The sequence below is a fragment of the Pelodiscus sinensis genome, chromosome 31 (genome assembly GCF_049634645.1).
Source record: "Pelodiscus sinensis isolate JC-2024 chromosome 31, ASM4963464v1, whole genome shotgun sequence".
Classification (NCBI taxonomy): domain Eukaryota; kingdom Metazoa; phylum Chordata; order Testudines; family Trionychidae; genus Pelodiscus; species Pelodiscus sinensis.
In genome coordinates, this window is record NC_134741.1 from 6,525,175 (window position 1) to 6,549,786 (window position 24,612).

At 53.1% G+C, this 24,612-nt stretch overlaps 7 non-coding genes across 7 annotated transcripts; 5 read left to right on the top strand and 2 right to left on the bottom strand.

Moving 5' to 3' along the window:
* Positions 1-5,459: 5,459 nt before the first annotated feature.
* TRNAA-AGC (transfer RNA alanine (anticodon AGC)) lies at positions 5,460-5,532 on the bottom strand. Its single transcript has one exon. It is a non-coding gene; the product is annotated as a tRNA-Ala (tRNA).
* Positions 5,533-6,197: 665 nt separating this feature from the next.
* Positions 6,198-6,279, top strand: TRNAF-AAA (transfer RNA phenylalanine (anticodon AAA)). The gene has a single exon. It is a non-coding gene; the product is annotated as a tRNA-Phe (tRNA).
* Positions 6,280-6,753: 474 nt separating this feature from the next.
* Positions 6,754-6,826, top strand: TRNAV-AAC (transfer RNA valine (anticodon AAC)). Its single transcript has one exon. It is a non-coding gene; the product is annotated as a tRNA-Val (tRNA).
* A 4,870-nt stretch (positions 6,827-11,696) lies between these two features.
* On the top strand, positions 11,697-11,769 carry TRNAR-CCG (transfer RNA arginine (anticodon CCG)). Its single transcript has one exon. It is a non-coding gene; the product is annotated as a tRNA-Arg (tRNA).
* A 3,107-nt stretch (positions 11,770-14,876) lies between these two features.
* On the top strand, positions 14,877-14,950 carry TRNAI-AAU (transfer RNA isoleucine (anticodon AAU)). Its single transcript has one exon. It is a non-coding gene; the product is annotated as a tRNA-Ile (tRNA).
* A 1,921-nt stretch (positions 14,951-16,871) lies between these two features.
* On the top strand, positions 16,872-16,945 carry TRNAT-CGU (transfer RNA threonine (anticodon CGU)). Its single transcript has one exon. It is a non-coding gene; the product is annotated as a tRNA-Thr (tRNA).
* Positions 16,946-23,852: 6,907 nt separating this feature from the next.
* On the bottom strand, positions 23,853-23,961 carry TRNAL-CAA (transfer RNA leucine (anticodon CAA)). Its single transcript has 2 exons — positions 23,924-23,961; positions 23,853-23,898 (listed from the first exon to the last, which is right to left on the bottom strand). It is a non-coding gene; the product is annotated as a tRNA-Leu (tRNA).
* Between the last annotated feature and the right edge of the window lie 651 nt (positions 23,962-24,612).

Here is a 24,612-nt window from a genome sequence, read left to right on the forward strand (position 1 = left end):
GATCAGTCGTATCCCTGAGGGGGGGGATCTGGGCTGTGGAGAGATGTGGGGATAAGTTGTGGTGTGTGCAAGGGCATCTCACTGTCCCTCTGGTCAGCCTTTGCTGGGACCCTCTCCCCAGCAGGATCCAGGTTTGTCTGGACTGTGACCGGCGGCAGGTGACATTTATCGATGTTGATGCCAAGGCCCCGATTTTCACTTTCCCGCCAGATTCCCTCCCTGGGGAGAGAATCCAACCTTGGCTCTGGGTGGGGCCAGGACCCTGGTTCAGACTGTATCCCTGAGACATACCAGGTGGGTGGATGCAGAACATGCATTAGGGACCCTGTGACCAGCCTCCTTAGATTCACATCCACTAGTCTGCCTGTGCATTTTCTATCTGTAACCCTGATGTTGTTTCTAGCCTCAGCTCTGTGCAGCATCTGGACAGTCCAACCCCAGAGAGCACTCAGTAAGTGAGGCAGAGACCCCAGTCTCATGGCCCCACAGATTGTGCAGCCTGTTTGCCACTGTTCTCTATGGTCCGGGGGACCCTGGGATTTGAGGTCAGACTGTGTCACTGGGACATAGGCTACATCTACACTGCAGGCTTCTTGTGCAAGAAGCTTCATTCGGAAGAGATCTTTTGCAAAAACTGCTTGTGCAGGAGAGTGTCCACACTGCAAAAGCGCATCTGCTTTTTTGACCGATAGTGTCTACACTGAATGGACTCTACCTTGCATGTAAGCTGTGATTGCTATGGATGGAGTGGCCACTGGGGAACCTGTGCTTTTTCCTCCTCCTTCTTCTTTTGAAAGAACTCCCTCTTCCCCGTCCACACGTGCCTTTTTCCAAAAGAGCTCTTCTAGAAAAAGGCTTCTTCATAGAATGAGGATTACCAATGCTGGAAAAAACCCTCTGTTCTTTAGATTTTCTTGCAGAAGAATGTGCTTGCAGTGTGGACATAACTCAAGTTGTGTTGGAAAAATGGCTGTTTTTCTGACAAAACTCTGTAGTGTAGATGCACTCATAGTGGGGAGGGGAACAGCTCCTTGGGGATGGCAAATGGGCTTCTGTAGCCACATACACCCTAGCATGTATGTTCTAGAGCAGGGCTATTCAACACGAAGCCCGTGGGCAGCCTCTTTGTTTGCAGCCCTCAGCGGGGCTCAACACATGGCCTGCTGTTGGGAGCCAAAACAAAAAAGTAGTCCCTCCCTCCAGCCCCAGGGATGGGAGGAGGAAGAACCCCTGGGGCTGCAGCAGGAGCAGATGCGAGGGCTGGGCAGGGACAGAACTAACAGCCGGGCTGGGGACAGGCAGAGGTGGGGGCTGAGCAGGGACAGAACTAACAGCCAGGCTGGGGACAGGCGGAGGTGGGGGTTGGGCAGGGACAGAACTAACAGCCGGGCTGGGGACAGGCGGAGGTGGGGGTTGGGCAGGGACAGAACTAACAGCCGGGCTGGGGACAGGCGGAGGTGGGGGCTGGGCAGGGACAGAACTAACAGCCGGGCTGGGGACAGGCGGAGGTGGGGGCTGGGCAGGGACAGAACTAACAGCCGGGCTGGGGACAGGCGGAGGTGGGGGTTGGGCAGGGACAGAACTAACAGCCGGGCTGGGGACAGGCGGAGGTGGGGGTTGGGCAGGGACAGAACTAACAGCCGGGCTGGGGACAGGCGGAGGTGGGGGCTGGGCAGGGACAGAACTAACAGCCGGGCTGGGGACAGGCGGAGGTGGGGGCTGGGCAGGGACAGAACTAACAGCCGGGCTGGGGACAGGCGGAGGTGGGGGTTGGGCAGGGACAGAACTAACAGCCGGGCTGGGGACAGGCGGAGGTGGGGGCTGGGCAGGGACAGAACTAACAGCCGGGCTGGGGACAGGCGGAGGTGGGGGTTGGGCAGGGACAGAACTAACAGCCGGGCTGGGGACAGGCGGAGGTGGGGGTTGGGCAGGGACAGAACTAACAGCCGGGCTGGGGACAGGCGGAGGTGGGGGCTGGGCAGGGACAGAACTAACAGCCGGGCTGGGGACAGGCGGAGGTGGGGGCTGGGCAGGGACAGAACTAACAGCCGGGCTGGGGACAGGCGGAGGTGGGGGTTGGGCAGGGACAGAACTAACAGCCGGGCTGGGGACAGGCGGAGGTGGGGGTTGGGCAGGGACAGAACTAACAGCCGGGCTGGGGACAGGCGGAGGTGGGGGTTGGGCAGGGACAGAACTAACAGCCGGGCTGGGGACAGGCGGAGGTGGGGGCTGGGCAGGGACAGAACTAACAGCCGGGCTGGGGACAGGCGGAGGTGGGGGCTGGGCAGGGACAGAACTAACAGCCGGGCTGGGGACAGGCGGAGGTGGGGGTTGGGCAGGGACAGAACTAACAGCCGGGCTGGGGACAGGCAGAGGTGAGGGTTGGGCAGGGATAGAACTAACAGCCGGGCTGTGGACAGGCGGAGGTGGGGGTTGGGCAGGACACAGAATTAGTCAGTTCTTGTTTGGGAGGTTGGGGAGAAGCTGAAAGCTCTGCAGCTGCAGGGAATGAGTTGTACCAATCTGTGTCCTGAGATCTCATTGGCAGGGCTTGACAAACCCCAGCAAGAGCCACTTGCCAGCGCCGCACGGCGCATGCGCCAGACCAGCACTGTGCAGGCGCAAAGCCCAGTGAATGGAGGGCATGGAGCGACCAGCTGAATTCTATTAACCATGGATGAGTAGATTCAGCGGTTTGTCTAGCCCTGCTCATTGGGGTCTCCCAGCCAGATGTTTGGGGGGTTTGGCAGGGTTCAAAGGGAGGGGGGTTGGCAATAGTAGCGAGCAGGGGGCACAGCCCACTAGTTTAATCATAAAATGTTATTTTAGTGTCAGAATGAGTGCAAATAGCAAGGAAAGAATGTGTTCTTTTAAGGAGGCTTTGCAAAAGGAATATCCTTTTTTAAAGAAACTTGACAATCCACACAACATTTTGCAGCTGTTATAGTTGTACGGTAAAGATTGCTTATGGTGAGAAATTTGACATCAGCTTTATATTCAATGTAAGATACATCAGTTAGTTGTCCACTCTGTAGGTTCCAGTGCTTCAGTGAAGAAAGGTATTATAAAAGATGATTCTGTTAAAATTGAGTTTGTGGCAATGCCAGGAGCAGGAGCAGCCCGAGGCCGGCTGTAGCAACTGGCGCCCCAAGTGGAAGGCGCGATTGGCACCCCTGCCTGCACGGCCATCAATGGCCGTGACGTCATCATCGGGCGCCCGGGCCAGCAGCGCTCTAAGCAACTGCCTAGTCTGCCTAAGCTCACGGGCTACCCCTGGCCAGGAGTTATTATATATCAGACCATAAAACACAATCACAGTTTCAGATCTTTTGAGTGGACCACTAAGATAATTTCCCCATTGTTTGAACTTAAATTTTCATCAGCTTAAGGAAAAAGAGAAGCAATTGTGAAAAATGTTTTCATTCTAGAAGCTCATAAGATTTTGCAACAGGAATTGAGTGAAACTTCATGTCTCACGATTATGGTACATTCATCAACCACACCGATTAATAAGTTGTTTCTATCATAATAAGATATTTTCATGAAAGTACTGGAGTTAATGTGAAAGTTCTGAAACGTGACGTCCTGCCAGGTGAGACAAGCGACCAATTTAATGATTATGTTTTCTTTGTTTTGAGCCAGAGCGGACTTCTGGATAAGATTGTTGGCATGTCTGTTGTACTTGAAGTACTGCACAGGATCTTTTCAGGGGAAAAGGCAAAATGCACATTTATTGGTAGAACATGTAGCAATCAGCACTTATCATATGCATATGATATCACACACATACACAAGCACACCCTGTCTTTTTGTTACCAGTAGTTGTTCCCCCTAATTGCAATGGCCAGGTGAGTTGGGGGGGGGAAAGGTGGAGCCAGGCTTCTGCCGATCTGCATCGGTGCTCCCATGTTGACAAGAGGAAACCCAGGGTCTCCCTGCGAGAGTTCTTCTGCACAGCACGGCCTGTGGAGACCAAAGACCTGCCTACAGGCATCTAGATCTCACCCTTTTTGAATGGACAGAAATAGAAACCAGACACAGCAGGTTTGAACTGGTTCCAGCTGAGGGACAGGACTGCCTGGTTTATGTGCACTGGTGCTGGAGAATGTTAAGGGTTTGTATTCATTTAAAGAGTCCACGTGCAATAGCAATCCAGCCTACAAGCAATTTGCTCTCAGCTCTCACTAGGTTTTTAGAAAGAAAAGGTCTAGTCCTGGGTCCAGCTTTAGTAGAACCAGAGAGAGAACAAACTGCAATTTCCATCTTCTGAGGAGAAGGGAAGAGGATTTTCTTCTCCTCAGTTCTAGCCACATCAGCCCAGGGAGGAGAAAAAATAACCCTCCGCCCGCTGATTGTCCCCTGTCAGCTTCTGTAGCTTCACCTCCTTCCACAGCAGCTCCAGCTTTGAGCTACAAATATCAAGGTGTGGGGGCCTGAAAATTTTATTCTTTTGATATTTGTACTTTAGGTTTAGTAATGTAGCCATTTAGGTATCTATCTCCTCTGTTTCCTTGTTTAAAAGTGTAGTGATGAAAATAATAGAGTTTTGCTATTGTATCTGTGTTAATGAGACTAGAGGAATAGCAGGTTATTTCAATATTTCGTGCTATGTAGACACCAAAGCATTTTCGAAATAAGATAAAAATGATAATTTCTGTAGCTCAAATTGTGTATCATATTTCAACCCTCTGTTTACACTGCACCCTAAGCTTGAAATAAGATGCTACATCAGGGCTCTGTTTACACTACAGAGACAATGCTTTAGTCTAGAGAACACAGATGCTCTTCCGATGTGCTTTTTGGGCATCCTTTTGTAGCTCATTTTATGACGAAGAAGGGATGTTCCAAAAAAGGGGTTTTTTCCCCAACATTTGGCTCAGAGAAGACAGGTCAAATGTTCGAAAAGCCTCTTCTGAAAAAAGAAGCAGAAAAAGCCACGCAAATTGGGGTTCACAATTTGCGTAGCTTTTTCCAGAAGAACAGTGTAGTGTAGACATAGCCTGAGTGCTGCACAATACTGGTACGAGACACGGAGGAACAAAAGGGTCCAACGGCACCTGCAGCCTTTCAGAACAACTCCCAGCCCCAACCCCTGCTTTCATTGGGGTCTGTCTGGACTCAAGCACACCCCAGTGTCAGCCTAAGGATTCCCTGTTCTGTAAAAGCTGCCCTGGAAATCAGAGAGTAGCTAAAGGGATTGTAGTGGGATTTGAACCCACAACCTTTGCACAATTGGCTTGTTTTATCCTGAGCACCCCAGCTTAGCTAGCCAACACACTTGCTATTGTACCACAGAGCATAATAGGCAGCTAGATTTGCTATCTCTGCTCTCTTCTTTACAGTATGGCACTTGCTGGGGGAAAAGAAAGGGGAACCTAGCATCTCTTTTTCACAAGAGTAGGTAGGGGGCCACTGAGCTCCAGGACAGTGAAGATAAAGGAGAAAGGCCAATCTGCAGTTGGAGAATGTGGGTATTGATCCCACTGCCTCTCGCATGCTAAGCAAGCGCTCTACCACTTGAGCTAATTCCCCTGCCTGTGAATACTGCCCCTGCCTCACCTCCCTCATTCCAGAGCCCACAATGTCCCTGCAGCTGCCCAAGGCTCCTTTCTGAAAGGGCCACTTGTGATACTGACACCCGTGGGCCGGCTAACTTGAAGGTATAGAACGTGGTGCTCATATCACACAGACGCGTCTTAAGAGCAAGCCCCTTGTTTCAAACCATAACGGGCTCGCTAAGCCATGGTCCCCGCCTCACTAGTGGGCTGTAAAACTGTTCTATTGCATGGTCCCAGACAACACCTTTGACTCCCGACCATTCCCCATTTCCCTCCAGCCTTCCCATCCTGGCAGTGTCTGGCTCCCTGGGCACAGAAAGCTACAGCTCAATGAGCAGAGGCTCTCACATGCACATCTCCCCCAGCCGCTGGGGCTGTAGAGTTGGCCTTGAGGTTGGGCAGGGTTGAGGCGAGGGAAAAGTGCAGCAAACATTGATCACCTGGATCATCAACCCTCTTGGTCTCAGGGTTTGGGTTGGAGTCCCCAGGTGGGGGCCTGGCCTCCTGCGATTTGGTCCCTTCCTGAGGGCACAGAATTAACAAGAGAGAATTCCTTAACCCCACAGCAATCCGAGTTGGCCACAGTGTTAGTAACAGAATTTTTCTCCACATTTACGTACAGGACACAAGCTTCTCAAGGCTGTGATGGCCAAGTGGTTAAGGTGTTGGAGTAAAAAGCCAATGGGGTTTCCCTGTGCAGGTTCAAATCCTGCTCACAGCAGGGCCTGTGTTTTGGTCACGCTCCTTCCTAGGGCAACAAGCTACCCAAGTCCTGAGACACCCTCCCCTTCTGCCCCTGTCAGAGAGATGCCTGGGATGGTCCCTCATGCTGGGTTCCTGAGGTCTCAGGTAAACTCTCAGCTCCTGCCACCACTGCGTGGCTCAGCCCTACTCCTGGGGACTGCTCTGCTCTGGAGTGTGAGAGGTTGGGGAGTCTGGGCCTGTCCCCAAAGGTCCATCCCTGCAAGGGGGCAACGCTGGGGATGTGACGTGGGTCACCCCTCCTGCATCACAAAGCCCCTGACACCTTCCCAGTGTTGGGAGCAAAGGTCTAGAGAAGTAATGGGGGGTGTGGGGGGGGGGGAGCAGGGTGTCTTATTCCCTGCTCTTGCTCAGCCTTTTCCCCCAAAACATTGGTTAGTAACAGAATATTTGTCCAAGTTTAAGTCCAGCAGAACTTAAGCCCATCACAGGTGTTTCTGTGGTGTAGTGGTTAGCACATTTGTCTAACACACAAAAGGTCCCTGGTTCAAAACCAGGCAGAAACACAGGCTCTCCTCTTATCGCACCTCCCCTTGGTGCCCAGTTAAGCGCAGCTCCTTCTGCCAGACCTGTGCCTGGAATGAACCCAACTCCCACATGACAGAAGGGGGTGACATCAGCTAAGAATGCCCCTGGGTGCCAGCCTGGGGAAGTGGGATGAATCGGGCCAGGCACCTGTTGGAGGCTTTGCAGGAAGCAGGCCAGAGATCTGGTAGGAGGAGGCTTCAGCCTGCACAGACCCCAGTGGCTAAAAGGGTCTTGTCCTGGCCTTCCTCCCCTGGCCTGTTAGCAGTAGCTCAGTGGCAAGTGTCTTAGATTAAACAGCTGAAAATCCCTGGTTCTATCCAGGCTGTGGCATGTCTGGAAGAGCAGCAGGGGCCTCTATCTACCTCTACCTTTTGATGTGTTAGTGCCTGTGAAATCCCCTTGTCCATTTCTGTCTGGCCTTGGACACTCATGTTCATCTCATTAGCCCCCAACCCTTCCTCAGAGTCACCACTGCCTTGGCTAAAGGCCCTGTGGCTGCTAGATGGATCTAGTCACATGTAGATTTACTGAACACACACACACACCCTTGGTTGCTTGGAACCAGATCAGTCCATGTCACTGGCTCAGGGGTTTCTCTCCCCAGTGCACTGCAGAGAAATCCCTTGTTTGATAACAAGCCTCAGGGAGCCCAGAGCAGAGGGAGCTGGGATTCTAGTCCCCTTGATCCCCTCAATCCTCAGCCTGAATCCTGACTTCTGAGCCCTACCTACCTCACCCATATGCCCCCCCAAATCCCTTCCCTGAACCTCCCACTCTCCTCTGTAATTTCTTACAGGTACTGTCCTATCACAACCCCTCCTGCCACTTCCTGCCTTGAGCCTCCCTCCGCCCAAGGGGTGGTGCCCAATAGAACAGGCCCTCTACAAATGTGTCACTTTCACCCCTGGGAGCAGCTCAGCCATGCAAAGGGGCTGCCTGGGGCAGGACATTAGCCCAGGAGGGCAGGGGTGGGTGTGGCAGTGACATCACAAGGGCCTTTTGCAGCCCCTCAGCTTATTGGCTAAAGGAGGTTGGGAGGTGATGACCTCACAGAGAGTCCATGACAGTGGCCAGGTGGGACAGGCTGCAGGGCAGGGGCCATCTCAGAGCTCCCCCCCCTCCCCCATGGCTTTGCTGCAGGGAGTCTCCTTGAGATCTGCCCTTGAGGCCAGAGAGAGAAGGGGAGTCACAAGCACAAGTGTGAGGAGGAGCCTGGTTGGAGCCTTCTCCTTTCCCACGAATAACTGACCTAGAAGACAGACGTCCCTGTGGAGAAGGGAAGAGTCACCAAAAGATTTAACACTGGAAGAGTTAGCTTGAGTGGCAGACTGCTTGCTTAGCATGCAAGGGGCAGTGGGGTCGATAGCTGCATTCTCCAGTGCTGTGGGAGTCCCCATTTTTCTTTTCTCAGGCAGAGCCACCCAGAGGGTCAAGTGCCTCCAGTGACCCCTCCCTCTTCCTACTTGCTCTCCCCAAAAGCCAGTCACGGCTTAGTTCCAAATCTGTAAACCTCATTGCAAGAGGAATTACACCTCTTCCGAAATAGCTATTTCAAAACAGCCGTAGCGTGGATGCTCCACTGCTGCTATTTTGAAATAGCTCCTGCCCAGGGCCTTTCGAAGTAATTACTCCCCGGTGCTTCCTGGGGCTCCAAATCGAGATAGCGCAACCACCTTAGGGTAACCTTCCTTGGACTAATTTTGAGGTTTCCCCCTAGTGTGGATATGCTGTTTCGAAACAAGCTATTTAATTTTTTTTCAAAATAGTGGTTTTTGAAATAAATGTGCTTTGCAGATGTACCCAGAGGCTACGTCTAGACTGCAGGCATCTTTCGGAAGAAGCTTTTTTCTGAAGCGAATTTCAAAAAAAAAAAACTTCTTCCAGAAGAGAGCGTCCACACTGCAAAAGTGCATTACAAAAGTGATCTGCTTTTCTGAAAGAGAGAGTCCAGACTGAATGGACGCTCTCTCGCATGTAAGCTGGGATTGCTATGGATGGAATGGCCACCAGGGCACCTGTGCTTTTCCCCCTTTCCTCTTCTTCCAAAAGAACTTTCTTCTCCAACCACACATGCCTTTTTCCAAAAGTGCTCTTCCGCAAAAAGGCTTCTTCCTTGTAGAATGAGGATCACCAATGCCAGAGAAACCCTCTGTTCTTTCGATTTTCTTGCAGAAGAAGGGAAAACTCTGTAATGTCAACATACCCGGAGAGCTTAGAGAAGGGGAGGGAGGCAGGAGCAGGGGGAGAAGGCTCCATGACTGTGTGAGAGGGAGGCTCTGCCCTGGCCAGTGGGGAATCGTTGCCTGTCAGGGACTCTAGCCCAGACGGCTCGGTTCATTGTCTGTCTGCAAAGAGACAGGCAACACCAGCAAAGTCCATTCACAAGCTCTTTACTGAGGAGTGCGCACAGCAATAGAGAGCGGCCCGTCTCCAAAGAGAACAGAGCTGCAGGGAAGACAGGAGCGCAGAGTGTCGGCCGCCAGCCCAGAGTCCCAGGTGCCCTGAGAGCAGCCTCCCTGCAGGTCCCCTGGTGCGTGCTCTGTGGCAGCATCACAAGCTGCCTGACAACCAGGGCCAATCCCCCGGTGGGGTCTCTGCTCATGGCCACACAAGGGCTCCTTTGGGGGGTGGAGCAGCACAATCTACCCCCTGGGGGGGCCGAGGCTGGTGTGAGAGGGCTGCGATAAAACAGCTTCTGTAAGAAAGCTACGTGTGGGGGTGCAGGCTGGGAGGCTCAGGGCAGTGTGTGGGGCTGACAGATGAGGGCCGGGGTCCGGGGACGCAGAACCGGGGGGTGCTGTGTGGATACATGTCTGTTTTGGGCAGGTTCCTCACTCCCACATCCCAGACACGTACTGTGGCACAAAGACCAGCAACGGTCCCTGCACAAAGTGTGTCCCAGGGATAAGCGTTAGCCCCAGGAACAAGCATCGCCCTGCAGAGGAGACACCCCTGGTATGGAGCCAACAAGCCCAGGAGCCGCCCAGCTCAGGATCCCCAGGCACTGACACAGACTCCCTGGCACAGGAGAATCCCAAGTCTCTGTTCTGCTGGCCAGCGGTTTCCCCTCTTCCGCTTCTTGTCAGCTCCTTGCAAAACACCCCACAAGGGTAAGTGAGGGTGAGTGGAGATAAACCCAGCTGTGCTGTAGAGCGGCTGTTAGGTGGGGAAAGAGAGGGGCCCCCTCGGCCTCCCCAAGCAACTCAAACATGTACGAAAACTGCACTTGAAAATACTAACGCAAGTGTGAGGATGGCTGAGTGGTCTAAGGCACCAGACTCAAAGTCCTGCCTTTCTCTCAGCTAGGTGTGCTGGTCTCTGAATGGAGATGTGGGTTCAAATCCCACTCCTGACATGTCTTCCTTTTGATAGCTAGAGAAGTGACCTCATTTCCCTGTCTCTCCTGACATTGCAGGAGCACTTGCTCAGCATTTCTCCTAGGCTGCATCGACACAGCAGCGTTCCTTGGGAATAACGGCCATTACACTGCAATAACAATGGGAGCATCTACACAGCAATTCCATTATTCCGACGTCTGTAACGCTCCATCCAGACCAGTGGCCTGAGGAGCCAGGAGGTTTCCAGGCTGAAGACAGACAAGCCCACAGGCACAAACGAAGTGAAATCCCAGCCACTTTCTGCTCAGCCCAGCAGGGTCTCCGTGTGGCCCCCAGACCTTTTGTTTGCCATTGCCCAGGTGCAGAGGCCCAGAGTCAGCAACACTCACAGGCCCCACACGAGGGGGCTGGTTTGATGCTTCACCCCATGGCCCAGCAACGAGCCCCCAAACTCCCCTGTGCTCTGAGAGCCCCATTTGCTGTGTGAATTCTGTGGGGCAGGTTATGTCAGGCCTGGGCACAAGCAGGGTTCAGAACCATCCCACAAGAAAGTCCCTGCTCAAGAGGATTGAGCAGTGTCCTTTGCCAGCAATGTAAGTCCAGCCATGTAAGTGTCCCATTCACATGCCCAAACTTTCTCCATACCCCACTCACAGTTGCTGCCCTTGCTCAGGGCAGATAAGAGCTCACAGGTGGTTTTCAGAGCTCACCTCCCACTCTTGGGGGGGTGGAGATAGGAGGCATCTCACTCACTCTGTTGGCCACTTGCTACTGCTCCTACCAGCCGCCCGCCAGCCGCTCCCTCCAGCCACCCCATTCATGCCGCTGTGGGTGCCAGTGTCTCACCACACTGTGAAATCAGACCAGAGACAGACACTGTCAGTAAAAGCTTCTCTTGGAAACGCTCCTCTGGATGCTGGGCCTCCCTCCCCAGCCCACCAGAGCCGTGTGCTGCTGTCATACGCCTGCTCCATGGACATCTTCCCATTGCAGAGAGCACCCTGAGCCAAACTGTGACTAGACAGCCCCTCTCTGGGCACCCAGGGGCTATGTCTACACTGCAGGCTTCTTACACAAAACTTGAGGAGCATCTATAATGCACGTGCATTCTTGCACAAGTAAATTTATGGCAAAATGTAGGAAAGGAGGGCTTCTTGCGCAAGAGTTATTCCTCTCCCCATGAGGAATAAGCTCTTTTGTGCAAGAGCTCTTGCACAAGAAGGCAGTATGGATGGGCAACAGGGGTTTCTTGCAAGAGAGAGCGTTCACACTGCCATGGACGTTCTTGCACAAAAGCACATGACAGTGTGGACGCGCTGTTGCACCTAGCAGTTCTTGCGCAAAAAGCCTGCAGGGTAGATGTAGCCAGGGGGTGTTTGGGTTTGTTACCAGCACTGAGCTTTGTACAACAGCCCAGGGAACACTGTGAAAAGCCAAAACCTTCCAGCCCTGGGTATCCCTGGCCAGCCAGAAAGAAAGGGAATTTCGGTTTCTGTGCCATCACTCATGTGCCCCAGTGGCCTAATGGACAAGGCATTGGCTTCCGAAGCCAGGGATTGTGGGTTCAAGTCCCATCTGGGATAACACTTGTCATGTTTCCTAGTGGAGTCTCTTTGGTTTCCTCTTTACCATGTTAGCTGTGCAGGTCCCCTGGAATTGCCATTTTCCCCCAGACAGGACCCCTCAGGAGCAGACAGTGACACTGTGTTAGGTGCAGACAGGAGGAGAGTGTTTCCTAAAAGCTGAGGTATGCACAGTGGTGTCACTTGCAGAGATGCAGGCGCTGGTGTCTGTGTATGCGCCTTGGCACCTGTTACCCATCGGTACCCACCACCTCTCACTCCCCTGCCAGCACCCAGACAGAAGGCCAGTGCACATGGAGCCAGCGACCGTAGCGAGGGAGGCAGCTGCAGCACAATTCCAGGCTTGGGGCATATTGAACAACTGTTTGAAATATTTGGCTTCCAGCCTCTCAGAGAGCCATGTCACAGGCACAAGCCCCCGGAGACCGCTCTGGCCCTTCCATAGACACATCACAGGACCAAGCAAGTGGCAGCAAGTGCCGGGCACTGTCATGGTCTGGGCCAGAGATAAAGCTGTGGTCCAAGGAGAAGTCTTTGCAAGCCCTGCAGTCCAGGCGGAGGAATGCAGATATTTATGGCTGAATGGTTGACGGCCTTGCAAAGAAAGGCCACCTCCCCCCACCCCAGACCAAGTCAGAGCCAAGGTCAAGTAATTGCGGCAGAGGTATGTGAGGGCCCGTGAGCGCAGCTCCTGCACTGGGGAAGCACCTTAGCACTGTGCATACTATGAGGAACTGGACCAAGTCCTGGGGGTTGGGGAACCCCTGTCTCCAGGGACAGTTGTGGAGTCTGGGATGGAGACACCTGGACAGCAGCGGCCACAGCTTCAGGACAACAAATCTGCTGACCAGCAGCTCCAGGATAAAGAGAAGGATGATTCCAGGAATGTTGTGACCCTCCCCCTGGAACTGGTCCCCGAGATGCAGGAGGCCTCCCAAATGTCTTCGGGAACCTGGGAGGGAACATCAGGTGAGTGCTGTGAGGTTGCAACACACACAGGGCAGGCGGGAGCACAGGGGGTGATGCGCTATTGTGATCTGTCATGCTGATCGTAGGTTGGGGGACACCACACATGTGTGACCCCATAGAGGGCCGTCCTTCCCCCACCATGTGTGCAAGGCACCACCTGCTCCTGCAGAATGTGCTGCCAACGGCTAATTTCCTAACACTGGATGCAAGCAAGCAAGTGTAATAGGGGTGTAGCTCAGTGGTAGAGTGTTTAACTGTAGGCAAAGTGGTTCCTGGGTTCAACTCCAAGTGCCTGCTGAAAGGTTGGCCAACTTCATTGAAACCTTTGCATCTCCAGTTGCATCAGATTCTGTATTTCTGCTGTGCAGAGATTCCTAAATTACTGCAAACCCCTAGGCTGTGTCTACACTGGGCTATTTATTCCAGAGAAGCAGCTACTCTTCTGGAATAACTTGCCAGCTGTCTACACTGGCCCCTTGAGTTTCTGGAAAAGCACTGATGATCTACTGTAAAATTGTCAGTGTTTTTCCAGAAAAACTATGCTGCTCCCGTTCAGGCAAAAGTCCTTTTCCAGAAAAACTGTTCCAGAAAAGGGCCAGTGTAGACAGCACAGTAGTCTTTTTCGCAAAAAAGCCCCGATCGCGAAAATGACGATCGGGGCTTCTTTGCAGAAAAGCGCGTCTACATTGGCCACGGACGCTTTTCCGGAAAAAGTGCTTTTTCCGGAAATACTTATAATGGAAAACTGTTCCGTTATAAGCATTTCCAGAAAAGGCTGCCAGTGTAGACGTAGCCTTAATGTGTTCCTGTGTCAATGCACATAAACCAGGCAAACCCATCTCAACTGAAACAAGTTCAAATCTGCTGTGTGTCTGGTTTCTACTCCCATCAGTTCAGCAAGGGTGTGATCTGAAGGTCCTTGGTCTACCTGCTCTATGCTGTGCAGAAGAACAAGAATCACACCCAGAGGGGGAGGAATGGCCACAATCAATCTTCTGGAGTTTGATTTAGCAAGTCCAACTAAGACTCACGAAATCAAATTCAGAGGGTACCCCACGAGCTTCTAGGACTTCTGCTCTTTGCTCCCGTTGGGTTTCTGCAGTAAGGACACAGCCAGGCTCAACTGAAGGAAGCCAACTCTCACTACTTAGGGTATGTTTACACTTGCACCCTCTTTCCAAGAAGGGATGCAAATGTAAAGATTGAAAACTGTAAATGAAGCCACCAGGGACACATACAATGGGCCTGCAGAAAAATGAAACAGCTGAGCACTTTGCAGAGAACAGGCCGTAGCCCTGCTGGGAGAGGCTCCATCATGCACAGACTCTGTGCAGGGCCAGACTGCTGGGAGGAGGCTCTGGCCATGGACTTTCCTCCCCTCTCTGTTACCTCCTGCACCTGGGGCTGAAAGGGACGTGGGCTGCAGGCTGGTCCTGCCCAGCTGCCTTCCCCAGTGGGAGCAGAAAATGCTTATGGAAGGGCTCACACATTGTCCCAATGCACTCACCTGGGGGGCCTGAATTCTTGCTGCTCCTGGGTTCACCCAAATGCCCCTTCTGGGGGGGGGGGCGGGCTCCCCAGCTCTCACCCGTCCTGTCACACAAAGCTTGCAAATGGGTTGATTTTCCTCCATCTCCCCTTGCTTGCTGCTGGGCTAAAAGAAATCCTGAAACCAGCCCCGTCTCCTGTCACTGGAGAGATGGCCCTGTGCTGGGATATGAGAAAGGATTCTAGTGATGCTCCTCGCAGCCCAGGAGAAGAAGGGGGCTCTGGGTGGAAGGAACCCAAGTAAAACAGGTCCCAGAGGGCATAAGCTGGGCACCAGCTTGGTCCAGTTGAGTGAGGGGAGATTGGTCCCATGGTGTCAAGGGCAGCGCTCAGGACTCTGCTGCTGCTGGCAGGGAAGAAACTGGGAGGCAAGGTGCTGGCAGAAAGAGATTCCGGCTGCCTCTTTGCCCTGGGTCTGCCGGCCGCCAGCCACCTCGACCAACCCTCAAACCAGCTGGACTAGCCAGCCCATGTCACAGTGAGTCGCCAGTGGCCCTGTCAGAGAAGAGCCATTGGCAGCTGCAGAGACGTCCCTGCTGCTGCCTGAGGCGCCTCTCTTGAAAGGGCCACTGGTGAGCTGCATTTTTGTAGGCCGGTTAGCTCAGTTGGTTAGAGCGTGGTGCTAATAACGCCAAGGTGATGGGTTCAAGCCCCATGCTGCCCACAGGGGTGTTTGGTTTGGTAACTTCCCTTCCTTTGGCTGCCTGCTAGGGACAAGGAAGCAGAAATAAGCAAAAATGTGAGCTTTGCAGAAAGCAGGGCAGAGATCTGGCAGAGGGAGGCTCCAGCCTGCACAGCCCCAGTGGCTAAAAGGGCCTGGGCCTGGCTTCCTGTCCCCAAAAGCAGGGGACCTGATGTCCAAATTCCTGCTGCTGCAGTGGCTACCTCAAGGCACTAGCTGGGGGGGCAGGCTCTGGAGCCCAAGCCACATGGGGAGACTCAATATGACTGGGAGGCCTGGAGCGTGTGTTCCCTGCACAGAGGCTGCTGCTGGGGGCCTGCTTCAGTGGCCCAGCAGCTCAAGTTCCCCTGAACCAGCTTCTCCCCCTGGAGCCACCCCCCAGCGCTGCTGAGGCCCCTGACATGAGGCAGTGGGACCAGGGCTTTGTCCAAGGATTGTTGTGGAGTTTGTGAGGGAGACGCCTGGGCAGCAGCAGCTGCAGCTTCAGGATGACAACGCTGATGACCTGTAGCTCCAGGAGGAGGATTCTAGCAGTGTCGTAACCCTGCCTTGGAGCCAGCTCCTGGTCTTCCCGCTTCAGGATGACAATCTGCTCCTGCAGGCAGTGCTGCCAGGTGCTAAGTTCCCAACACTGGGCTGAAAAGTACAACCACTGTCGGGTGTAACTCAGTGGTAGTGTTTGAGTGCCGATTGTAGAGGTCCTTGGTTCAATCTCAAGTGCCCCCTTTAAAAAGTTGATTATCCTAAGTGAAATATTTGCACCCAGGTGTGTCAATCATGGATTTCTATTGTACAGGGATTCTTAAAATGTCAGCAAAACCCTCGTGTGTCCTTGTGCCAATGCATGTAAACCAGGCAGACGGGTCCCTCAACTGAAACCAGTTCAAACCTGCTGGGTGTCTGGTTTCTATTCCCATTAGTTGAGCAAGGCTGAGATCTGAACGCCCATTGGCTGTTCTGTACAGAAGAACAAGAACCACGTCCAGCTGGAGAGGAATTGCTGTGATCAATCTTCTGGAACTTGATTCAGCCAGTCAAACTAAGACTCACTAAATCAAACCCAGAGGGCACCCCACCAGCATCCAGCACTTCTGCTCTTTGCTCCCTTTGGCTTCCTGCTGTGGGGACAAGGCAAAGTTCAACTGAAGGAAGCCGACTCCAGGTAGAGATGGAGGGATGGTAGGAAAAGCAGACACATTGGTCAGGCACCGCTGGTTTCATGCACACTCAGCCTCACCTACAGCTGGGAGGCAGTTTGCAGTGAGCTGAAAAGAAACTGGCCCACAGAAACAAGGCTCAGGATATTTCTGGGTCCAGATGTGCAAACAGCTGGCAGTCAAGCTTGTTACCCTTGTTAGGGGTGTGACCAAAACACAGGCCTCAGTGTGAGCAAGATTCAACCCTGCACAGGGAAAAACTTTTGGATTTTTAAGCCAACTCCTTAACCACTTGGCCATCATTACTGTAAGAGACCGTTCTCCTGTACTTATATGTGAACAAAAAATTTGTGACTTGCTCGTTGGCCAATTCAGATTGCTATAGAACAAAGGAATTCTCCCTTAATTCTGTGCCCTCAGGAAGGGACCGACCCAAGGAGGCCAGGCCCCCACCTGGGGTCTCCAACCCAAACTGTGAGACCCAAGGGCTTACAATCCAGACGATTAGTGTTTGCTGCACTTTTCCCTTCCCCCAGCAATTCTAAATCTCAAGGCCAACTCTACAGTCCCAGCGGCTGGGGGAGATGTGCATGTTAGAGCCTCTGCCCACTGAGCTGTAGCCTTCTGTGCCCAGGAAGCCAGACACCGCCAGGGCAGGAGGGAAATGGGGATTGGCTGCACTTTGGGAGTCAAAGGTGTTGTCTGGGACCATAGAATAGAACAGTTTTAGGTGCTGGCCTGCAGAGGGCACCATGGCTTAGCTGGCTAAAGCACCTGTCTCGTAAACAGGCGATCCTGGGTTCAACTCCCAGTGGTGCCTTGCTGTGGCCTTTGTTCACATTTTCCTATGTCCTTCTGGGACACAGAAGAGGCCTCCCCTGGCCACCCATGGAACTGCTGGTTCAGGAAATGCTGATTGGGGAGGCTCGTTAGGGAGAAGGAAACCAGAAACCTGGAGCAGGTGCAGAGATGACTAGCACTGGCCAGGCAGGGCTCTGACTCCCACTGTAAGTCCCTGGTTGCCACACATGGGCCAGTGAGTCCTTCTCCATGGTCATCCCAGTGCTCTGAGTGCGAGAGACGTGCCTGTAACTCTCTGCTGGGAGCGTGGGCCCTTCCCTGCCTGGTGGGGGAGGGGACAAACACAGGGCTGGTTGACAGGGGCTCTGACACTCCAGCATTGGGGTCGTCCAGCCCGTCAGACGGATTTAAACCAGGCTGATCAAAGCCTCCTGCGCTCGCCAAGGGGGATTCTGCACTTGCTGCCTTGGGAGCCAGGGTCACATTGCAGAACTCCCCCAGGGACATCCCACGGCACCACCAGCCCAGCCCCAGCCGCTCTCCCTGCCCTCAGAATGTGGCTGCATTTTATCCTTCCCCTTCAGTGACAACTGCCCATTCCCCACCAGCCCCAGACCTGTGGGACCCGCTCCCTTCCCCAGGAGCAGTGAGTGCCAGCATGGCTCCCTGATGAGGCTGCAGCTGTGGGAACAAGCTCCTGGCTTTGGGAGGGAGATGAGATGTCAAGGTGCTGAGTTTCACCCTTTGGGGCAGCTGGAGGTGCCTCCTGAGAGGTGGTTTTCAGAGGGGTGTGATCAGCCCCCCCCGCCCCCCCTCCGTGTTTCTGGCTCCTTCCAACGGCTTGAATCTGGCACCTAAAAACTGAGGAATGTGCATTTGGAAGAGGGAATTTCTGTCCCTGTTATCTTTAGTGTGCCCCAGTAGCTTAATGGACAAAGCAATGGCTTCTTAAACCAGGGATTGTGGATTCAAGTCCCACCTGGGTTGACAGTTGTGATGTTTCCTGGTAGGTGTAGAGTCTCTTTGGCTTCCTCTTTGCCATGTTACCTGTGAGATGTTTCAACACTGGGCAAGTGTCCCCTGGAACTGCCATTTCCCCCCAGACAGGACCCCTCAGGAGCAGACAGTGACACTGGTGTTAGGCGCAGACAGGAGGAGAGTGTTTGCTAAAAGCTGAGGTGTGCACAGTGAGGTCACTTGCAGAGATGCAGACGCTGGGTCTCTGTATGCGCCTTGGCACCTGTTACCCATTGGTACCCGCCACCTCCCACCCCCTGCCAGCACCCAGACAGAAGGCCAGTGCACATGGAGCCAGCGACCGTAGCGAGGGAGGTGGCTGCAGCACAATTCCAGGCTTGGGACACACTGAACAATTGTTTGAACTATTTTTAAAACAAAAAATATGAAAAACTTTAGGCTCCATCTACACTGCAGGCTTCTTGCCCAAGAACTGTTTTGGGCAAGAGTTCTTGTGCAAGAGCAAGTCCACACTGCTGTGTGCTTTGGTTTAAGAGGGTAGGATAGCTCAGTGGTTTGAGCGTTTGACTGTTAAATCCGTGGTTGTGAGTTTAATCCTTGAGGCAACTATTTAGGGATGTGATGTAAATCTGTCTTGGATGGTTCTTAGCCCTTCTATGAGCACAGCATCAGGACTAGCTAATCTCTCAAGGCTCCTTCCAGCTCTATGAAACCATTTATCTCCGTATAAAAAGTATCCATGTAAGTCTCTCATGTAAGAAAGCTCTAATGGCTATTTTAGTCATAGGGGTTTCTGGCACAAGAAATCCCTCTTGCCTGTGCACACTGCCTTCTTGTGCAAGCAGGCTTATTCGTTATGGGGAGAGGAATAACTCTTGTGCAAGAAGCCCTCTTGTCCAATGGTTTACTGTACATTTTCTTGTGCAAGAATGTACATGCAGGGTAAACACTCCGCTAGTTTTTGCACAAGAACGGCCATTTTTGTGCAAAAAGGCCACAGCAGTGACCATAAACATGCAGTGTGAAAAATCTCATAAAAACAAGCCCACCCCAGCAGGTGCCACTGAAATTTGAACTCAGATTGCAAGATTCAAAGTCCTGAGTGCATCCCATTACACCATGGGAGCAATGTGGCTCAGTTTGTGTGGGTACCTGGGATACTCAGTTTTCCAGCTGGCCTCTGCATTTCTGGCTTCCCTCCTGCTGCTTCATCCCTCTGGCTATGACTACACGTCACATTTATTTTGGAATAAGCTGGTCTTGAATAGTGATTCCAAAATAGCTTTTTCCAACTAGCACGTCTACACTGCAGGGAAATCTCAGAATAGTCCGAGGCAGGCTCCCCCGTGTAGACGAGCTATCCCGATTTAGAGCCCCAGGAAGAATAACTCAGAATGGCCCCGGGGAGGGGCTAGTTCAAACTAGCAGCAGTGGCGCAGCTACACAGGCCTTATTTTGAAATAGCTAATTTGGAACAGGTGTTATTCTTCGTAGAATGAGGTTTGCAGAAGTTGGAATTGCTGTGTAGACTCTTGCATTGTTGTTGTGGAATAACGGCCATTGTTCCAAAAGAACTTTTGTGTGTGGAGAGAACCTGCGCAGCCCAAGAAATGTGATTGGCAGCTCCTCTTGTCAATTGAAGTGCAGGGCTCTGAAGAGATGGACCCAAGGCAACCACCTTGGATGCTTTCTGTTAAGGCCATGTCATTAGTGGCAAGTATCCATTAGTAACCAAGAGTCCATGGAAAGGTTTGGGGAGGGCAGGGACTCAGCAAAGGGGTGGGGTCTTGGGGAAGGGATGAGATAGATCCTGGCTTGCCCTGACATTGAAAACGTGACCTTGGAGGTATGTGGCCTGAGTGAGGGGACAGAGGGGGAGCAGCTCACACATGCCAAGGGGCTGACCAGGGGCAGGACATGAGCCTGCAAGGCAGCAGTGACATCACAAGGAACTTTTTCAGCACCTTAGCTCATTGGCTGTGAGGCAGTGACCTCACAGAGTGGCCATGGCAACAGCCAGGTGGGACAGGCTGCAGGGCTGGGGCCATCTCAGAGACCCCCCCCCTTCTATAGCCTGGCACCTCCTTTGTGAGGTTTCCCCTTGAGGGCCCCACCTGCAAGTATCTCTGTGGAGATTTCCTCTTTCCCCAGACTGCAGTGGGAGGGGCTGGCACTGAACTGAAGAGAGATCTGGGAGAAGCAAGAGGAAGGACTGCAAATATCTCACGAGGACAGGATTTGAACCCATGCATGCAGAGCACAATGAATTAGCAGTCCATCACCTTAACCACTCGGCCACCTCATCTAAACTGCTGGCATTTTTTACTAATTACCCAAAGCCCGCAATGCCAGGAACCTTTGTGCCACTCACTGGCTGGCCAGGGACACCCAGGGCTGGAAGGTTTTGGCTTTTCACAATGTTCCCTGGGCTGTTATACAAAGCTCAGTGCTCGTAACAAACCCAAACACCCCCTGGCTACATCTACCCCTCAGGCTTCTTACACAAGAACTGTTTTGTGCAAGAATTCTTGCGCAAAACGTCTTGTGCAAGAGCACGTCCACACTGCCATGTGCTTTTGGGCAAGAATGTCCGTGGCAGTGTGCACACTCTCTTGTGCAAGAAAGCTCTGATGGCCATTTTAGCCATAGGGGTTTCTAGCACAAAAAAAGCTCTTGCACAAGAGGGCTTATTCCTCATGGGGAGAGGAATAACTCTTGCCCAAGAAGCCCTCTTTTCCTACGTTTTGCCGTAAATTTAGTTGCTTAAGAACTTGTGTGCAGTGTAGATGCTCCTCATGTTTATGCACAAGAACGGTCATTCTTGAGCAAGAAGCCTGCAGTGCAGACATAGCCCCTGGGTGCCCAGAGACGAGCTCTCTAGTCACAGTCTGGCTCGGTGCGCTCTATGCAATGGGAAGACGTCCATGGAGCAGGCAGATGGCAGCGGCACACGGCTCTGGTGGGCCCAGCATCCAGAGGAGCGTTTCCGATATGAGTGTTTACTGACAGCGTCCGTCTCTGGTCTGATTTCACAGTGTGCTTCCCTCACATCCCCCTGCCGCAATTCCTTGACCTTGGCTCTGACTTGGTCTAGGATGCGGGGGTAGGAGGGAGGTGGCCTTTCTTTGTAAGACCATTGGCCATTCGGCCATAAATGTCCACATTCCTCCGCATGGACTGCAGGGCCTGCAAGGACTCCTCCTTGGACCACAGCTCTAAGAGGGTCTTTATCTGTGGCCCAGACAATGACAGTGCCTGGCGTTTGCTGCCCCTTGCTTGATTTGATTCCCAGCCAATGCAAGGTGGGAAGGGAACAGGCAGCCTCCGGGGAGGAGATCTTATTTAACCCTGAACAACAGTCCCACAGCCAAGGGCTCCCTCACAGATTTTCGTGGGGAGCAGCTCAAACACCCTGTAGTGTGTAGTCTCAGATTGCCCCCTCCCACCGGGCTGTTGTCTTGGACCCTCTGTGAGGTCACTGCCTCCCAACCAATGAGCTGAGGTGCTGCAAAAGGTGCTTATGATGTCACTGCTGCCTTGCAGGGCTCATATCCTGCTCCTGGCCAGCCGTTTGGCCTGTTTGAGCCGCTCCCCCTGTATCACCCCCATTCGCTCAGGGTACATCTACACTACAGAAGTAAACAGGGTCTCAACCACTGTTTCCAATACAGCCAGCTGAAAGGGGAGAGCAGTCCTAGGTGTGGGGACAATCCTTCAGTTGTGTAGCCCTGCAAGATACTCAACTGTTGATATGGAAATACAGCTCATGCTGGGCTGGGAAAGGAATCCGGGCTGTGGCTATGTAAATCCAGTTCAGCCAGTGCTATAGGCCTGAGGGAGGATCGGTTGTGAGAATGGAGTGTGGAGTATTGTAACTAATTTGTTTGTTGTGGGGTCACAAACCATTTTATCTCTAACTGTAGGAATTGTAAAATATGACACCAGTGCTTGCAGGAGAGACACTGTCATTGAAAAAAGTCCGGGATGGACGAGCCTTCCCCTTCCAGACTCAAGTGGAGTGGACTCTGGGTGTGGGGGAAGGAGCGTGAACCAGCAGGCCACATGTCCTCCAGCCATGAGCTATGAGACGGGTTCATTCTGCCTCTCCCTCCCCCACTACCCATTCTAAGGATAGACCTAGAACAGACTCCTTAAGGAATCTCTTTGTTATTTCAAAATATTATTTCAGTGGGGACTGGAATCTTGTCCAGCGTAGGGGGGGGGGGGGGGCAAGAGCTGAAATCACCAAGGAAACTGACAAACAGCAGAAATCACTGGGTTTATCCCAGAGCCAGACCGATCCCGATCGTAGAAGCAGCAGCTGGCAGGAGCAAGCAGCCAGCAGGGTGAACGGTAGGGGCAAGAGCAGGTAGTTGGTGGGTGGCCAGTAGGAGCAGTGGCAGGTGGCCAGCAGGGTAGCTGGTGGGAGTAGCTGGCGGCAAGCCAGTAGGAGCAGTGGCGGGTGGCCAGCAGGGTAGCTGGTGGGAGTAGCTGGCGGCAAGCCAGTAGGAGCAGTGGCGGGTGGCCAACGGAGTGGGTGAGATGCCTCCTATGCCCACTCCCTCCAAGAGTGGGAGGTGAACTCTGAAAATCACGCCTGAGCTCTTATCTGCCCTGAGCAAGGGCAGCAACTGGGAGTGGGGTACAGAGAAAGTTTGGGCACGTGAGTGGGACACGTACATTGCTGGACTTACATTGCTGGCAAAGGACATTGCTCAAGCCACTTGAGCCGAGACTTATTTGTGGGTTGGTTCTGAACCCTGCTTGTGGTATTTTCCCAGGCGAATGCCACGTTACTTCTCACCCTCTTTCATTAAAAGTTTCTTTTCTACATTCAGACTCTGTGCTGGTGAATGGGGAAGCATCACCACCCCAAGGTACTCGGGGGGGGGGTGGATTTCCCAGGCTGCTGGGTGGGGGCTCAAGCCACTTTTGTGTGAGATGAATGAAGAGAAACCCCTAGACATCGAACCCAGCCCTGGCTGCTGCCAGCACTACCTGGCAGAAGAGTTACACTAGCAGGGGGAGTGACCAAAGCACAGGCCTCGCTATGAGCAGGCTTAGAACTTTTTCAGGGAAACCCTATTGGGGCTGGGGTGCCAGAGTCAGGCTATGGCTCAGAAGCACTTACCCAAGTGTCTCCTAGCCAGCAGCCCTGCAGCACCCCCAAGACAGACTGGACTCTCTGCCTGCTGCAGCCCCAGATCATTTTAAATTGCATGATGTTCCTTCCATGTGGCTCTCAGCTCTGGGAGGGGGGAGAGGCTTGTGTTGCCCCCATCCCCAGGTCAATTTATCAGATACTATTGAATGGCTGTTTCCAGACAACAGGCACGGAGAGATTGGCTGGGGTCAGTTCCTATTGGCTGGCTGTTTTCAGCCAATAAAAGCTAAGGATTGGGCTGGGGGCAGAGAGATCACACAAAGCCTCCCCCTCCCTGCCGAGCAGAGAGTCCACATACTGCACTTTAAACGCCGGCAGCTGTGTCCCTAAGGGTCCTGGCAGGGTGTTCCATTGGCCAGATCCTGTGGTTTGGTGGGCTGGAGCCAGAGGCTTGGCAGACCAGATCTGTCCCCCAGGCCATATTTTGCCCAGTCCTCATCTAGGTGGTGCTGATGGCTGGCTACAAAAGGTCTGGGAGCCACACAGAGACCCTGCTGGGCTGAAGTCCCAACGACTCCACTTTGTCTTTGCCTGTGGGCTTGGCTGTCTGCAGCCTGGAAACCTCCTGGCTCCTCAGACCACTGGTCTGGATGGAGCGTTACAGACGTTGAAATAATGTAATTGCTGTGTAGACGCTCCCATTGTTATTGCAGTATAATGGCCGTTATTCCCAAGGAACGCTGCCGTGTAGATGCAGCCTCAGAGAAATGCTGAGGAAGGGCTCCTGCAATGCCAGGGGAGTCATTGAAATGAGATCACTTCTCTAGATATGAAAAGGAAGCCATGTCAGAAGTGGGATTTGAACCCACATCCCCATTTGGAGACCAGAACACCCAACTGAGGGAAAGACATAACCTTGAGTCTGGCGCCTTAGACCACTTGGCCATCATGACAGGTGGGTAAAGATATTCACCCGCAGCTTTCTTACATATGTGAGTTGCTCGGGAAGGCGGCAGGAGCACCTCTCTTTCCCCACCTAACAGCCGCTCTACAGCACAGCTGGGTTTATCCCCACACACCCTCATCTACTGTTGTGAGGTGTTTTACAGGGAGCTGACAGGAAACAGAAGAGGGTAAACCGCTGGCTGGCAGAACCGAGGCCTGGGATTGTCCTGTGCCAGGGAGTCTGTGTCAGTGCCCTTGGGGATCCTGAGCAGGGTTGGTACTTGGGGTGGGGCCGGGGGCTGTTCTGAAAGGCTGTAGGCGCCCTTAGATCCTTTTGTCCTTCCCTGTCTCACCCCAGCGCTGAGCAACACTCAGTGTCGGTCTGAGCATCCGTCCTGCTCTGGGACGTGTCTCTGTGGCAGGAACCTGCCCAGGCGGCTCTCTCAGTGAGGCCCCTCCCTGGCAGCACCGAGCAGTGAGAGCTGAGTGAAGGGGGAGGCAGGCCCAGGGGGAGAAGGCTCCATGACTGTGTCAGAGGGAGGCTCTGCCCTGGCCAGTGGGGAATCGTTGCCTCTCCGAGGGGCCCAGGCCTGGTGGGTCATTTCCCCAGGTTACTGAGTGGAGGCTGGAGCCAGTTCTGGGTTGTCTCCTTCAACAAC